At 43.3% G+C, this 4,412-nt stretch overlaps 1 pseudogene; it reads right to left on the reverse strand.

The window, feature by feature from the left end:
* Window positions 1-599: 599 nt before the first annotated feature.
* LOC112931628 (copper transport protein ATOX1 pseudogene) lies at window positions 600-811 on the reverse strand (annotated as a pseudogene).
* Window positions 812-4,412: the final 3,601 nt, after the last annotated feature.

Here is a 4,412-nt window from a genome sequence, read left to right on the forward strand (position 1 = left end):
AAAAGCTTTTGGAGAGTAGGAAGACAATGAGCATGGTATAAAGATGAATAAAGTACATACTTTATTGAGATAAAAATCACATACCACAGCATTCACTCACTTAATGCGTACAAATCCGTGGTTTTTAGTATATTCACAGATGTGTGCAACCATCACCGTAATTAAACATTTGCATTGGGGATCCCTGGGTGGCTCAGCGGTTTAGCACCTGCCTTCAGGCCAGGGCAAGATCCTGAAGTCCCAGGATGGAGTCCCACATCGAGCTCTCTGCATGGAGCCTGCTTCTTCCTCTGCCCATGTCTCTGCCTCTCTCTGTGTATCTCTCATGAATAAATAAATAAAATCTTAAAAAAAAAAAGTTTGCATCACCTTCAAAAGATACCTTGTACCCTTTATTTATCTTTTTTTTTTTTTCCCCCAGCAAAAGTGGCTCAACTTTATTACAGGGAAGCTAGGGAGGAGCGGGGCAAGTGAGGGTCTCTGTCAGGAACTGCCATCGCTGAGCAGGACTGCCAGGCCCCACGTCTATTTGGAAGGCAGGAGAAGATCAGCGTCCTGCTCCCTTTGGTCCATCATGGGCCCAAGGGGCCAGGCCCTCACTACTTGGGGTTGAGGTAGGAAACAGTCTTTCCTGTTTTCTCCAGGGTCTCCAGCAGGATGATGTCCACGCTGTGCTCAGAGTTGATGCAGACCTTCTTGTTGGGCAGGTCAATGTCAAACTCAACTCCTCCCAGCTTGTTGAGCACCCAACTGACCGTGTTAGAGCATCCTTCACAGGTCATGTCCACAGAGAACTCGTGCTTCGGCATGACTGTGGGGATGGCTGGTGGTGGTGGCAGTGGTGGCGGCAGCGATGCTTCTCACCTTGTACCCTTTTTTTTTTCACCTTGTACCCTTTAGCTAACAGCAGCCCCCCCCCCCCCCAAGTGCCTGCCTCCCTCCTTTGCCCCCATCAGCCTTAATACTACAAATCTACTTTCTGTCTCTATAGGCTGTCCTGTTCTGGACTTTCATTGGAGTAGAATCATAGGATAGCATAGAATCTGGAGGGCTGGCTTCTTTCACTTTGCATAATGCTGTCAAGGTCCATCCATGTTCTAGCATGTGTCAGCAGTACTCCATTGTGTCGGGCAGTCCTTTCAAACACCAGAACTGGACAGGCCCAGCACTGCCACTGGAGCCATCAGAGCCAACCCATCTGTTTCACTTCGGTGAGGTTTTCATCTGCAGTGGTTCCTTGCTGGCCATCTCACTGGTGCCTGCTGTGTATGCCTCTTCACCTAAGCAACCACTATCAGCTGGCATTAAGCCTTTCGTGAAGACTGGAAACTAAAAAAATCAGAATTATAGACTGAATCCTCCAAACCGTTGTATGACTTTGAGCAATAGATGTCATAAGAAAACCGCCTCAGATTGTTTCTTCATAAGTTCTAGTGGATTTCCTGAGTATATCCAGCAGGAAAGTCCAGGCTAGGAATAGGCCTAGAGCTTATATGAATGTAGTGGTTATTAGTTTAGTCGTTCTCAGTGTGTTCCCTCAGACAGGTAACATCAGCAGCACGTGGGAAACTTGAGAGAAATGCATATTCTCAGGCAGACCCTGGATTCGCTGAATCAGACATTTGAGGAGTGGGGCCCAGTAAATCTGTGTTTCAACAAGCCTCCAGGTGATCTTGATCCACGCTGAAGTTTGAGAACCACCGATTCATTAACTGGTATGCTACTGTCAGCATTGGCAGATAAGTGCAAATTACTGACGCATACTCTGTTTTGTATCAGGTGTATATACCTGAGAGATGACGGAGAACACCATTTGTGGACTAAAAGGCAGATCGTGATATATCTGCTGAATTTCTCTGCATTGATATGACAGCTGATTATTCCCCATCTCCTCCATTTCCTTTTAAACATGTTTTGATAAAAAATGTACTTTAAAAAATCCTAATTAAGGGGATCCCTGGGTGGCACAGCGGTTTGGCGCCTGCCTTTGGCCCAGGGCGCGATCCTGGAGACCTGGGATCGAATCCCACGTCAGGCTCCCGGTGCATGGAGCCTGCTTCTCCCTCTGCCTGTGTCTCTGCCTCTCTCTCTCTCTCTGTGACTATCATAAATAAATAAAAATTAAAAAAAAAATAAAAAAAAATCCTAATTAACTTGTCTTTATAGAGTTCATTTCCACGTCAGATTGAGATGATCTTACCGGCGGCATCTTTAGAAGATGGTATTTCTACAAATCTTGGTTCCAAAAACTTAATTCTTACAAGCACACAGGTCTCTAGAGATTGCTTTTCTGAGTGAATGTTTTGTCAGCACAGAGACAATATCAGGCAGTGCATTTTTAAGGCAATTGGTAACATGATGCCCGTATTGATGAAATACCCACGAGTTCACTTTGGACACGCCAGGGACTTTATCTATTCTGTTGTTAAGACCAAACACTTTTTAGATATTCTGAGGATAGTCATTATCTCTTTCAGGAAGAGCACAAGAACGGTTTATTCTTAGTTAATCTGAATAGATTTGATTCATGGTTAGCAATTTTGAAATTTTGCTAAAATGTGCCTTCAATAGTTAGATAAAAGTATAATTCTGATAAAAGCAATTTATTAAAATTCACTATTGTGTGGTTCTTTTGAAATAGTAGCCATTATTTCCTCAGCCTCTATTTTCATTTTGCTTTAAATACTATTAAAAGTGATTCTTAAAAAGGCTTAGACACACAGAATCATGTCATGTGGTACTTGCCATATACAGTCTTGCACTGCTAATTATCACTTCATGTATCTGTGTCATCCCTCAACTAGATTTACCCTCCTGGAGGGCAATAAAAATCTCTTAATACATATTTGTTTGCCTTCATTCTGTGTACCATAGACATCCATTAGATATGCATGTATTGATTGATAGGAATGTGAAACACTCATTCCTCTTGTCAGAAATAGAAATTCTCTCAAATTAGGTCAATCAAGAACAGATAACAACAGACACTTCATAGATGTCCAAGGACATCACCAAAGTACACCCAGACCATATGAGACATGGAACTGGGTGATCAAGACCCAAGGCCAGTGTTTCTTCCTGGGACCATGTGGCTTCAGATCTGTGCTTCTATCTGTGTCTCTCCTTCTTTTTTTTTTTTTTTTTTTAAGATTTCATTTATTTATTCATGAGAGACACAGAGAGAGAGAGAGAGAGAGAGAGAGGTAGAGAGAGGCAGAGACACAGGCTGAGGGAGAAGCAGGCTCCCTGCAAGGAGCCTGATGTGGGACTCAATCCTGGATCCCGGGATCACACCCTGGGTCAAAGGCAGGCACTCAACCACTGAGCCACCCAGGCATCCCTGTGTCCCTCCTTTCTCAAGATTCTTTAGTAGACTGGCCTTTTTACTGTGGTACTTTCATTCTAAAATATGAATAAAAATATGAACATATTTGATTTTTGCTTGTCATGGACCTCCCCAACTATTTTATTTTATTTACTTTTTATTTTTTTAAAGATTTTATTTATTTATTTGACAGAGAGAGAGAGAGAGCACAATAAGGGGGAGTGGCAGGCAGAGGGAGAAGGAGAAGCAGACTTCCCACTGGGTAGGGAGCCCAATGTGGAGCTCCGCCCAGGACTCTGGGATCATCACCCACGCCAAAGGCAGATGCCCAACTGATTGAGCCACCCAGGCACCCTGCTACCCAACTATTTTAGATCAAGAGCCCATCAGCATGTAATTGGTTCAGTTTTAGAGGCCTAGTTTCAAATTTCTAGAGACATTATCTGATCAGGGTAATGTTCAGTTCTAGTACAATCACCTGTGAGTAGGGAGTACAAGTTGTTGAGGAATCAGGTAGTATGTAGAGCTGTCTTTTCAGGAACTGTGAGCGAACAGGGCCACTAAGAATGGATCATGGTCAAGGGAGTGCGAGCTGGTGCATCTATTCCAATTTTATACTATAACCTAGAACTCCAACAAGTGTGCAAAAGTTAGGCATTAGATATAACTAAGGTCATAGATAAACTTCTTTCTTGTTTTCTTTTATTAAAGATTTTATTTATTTATTCATGAGAGACACAGAGAGAGGCAGAGACATAGCCAGAGGGAGAGGCAGGCTTGCTGGGGTGGGGGTGGGGGGGGTGGCTAATGCAGGACTGGATCCTAGGACCTCAGGATCATGACCTGAGCCAAAGGCAGACACTCAACTGCTTAGCCACCCAGGCACCCCAATAAACTTCTTTCTTAATCTATATCAGGGGCTAGCAACCATGGCCCTTGGGTCAAATCCAGCCTGTGGTCTGTTTTTATAAGAACTAAGAATGGTTTTTCCATGAAAAAGAAGAGGTAACAGAGATTTGTAAGTGACAAAACTTCAGATATTTACTCTCTGGCCCTTTACAGAAAAAGTCTGCCAACCTTTAGATGA

This window comes from Vulpes vulpes, chromosome 4 (assembly GCF_048418805.1).
Source record: "Vulpes vulpes isolate BD-2025 chromosome 4, VulVul3, whole genome shotgun sequence".
NCBI lineage: Eukaryota > Metazoa > Chordata > Mammalia > Carnivora > Canidae > Vulpes > Vulpes vulpes.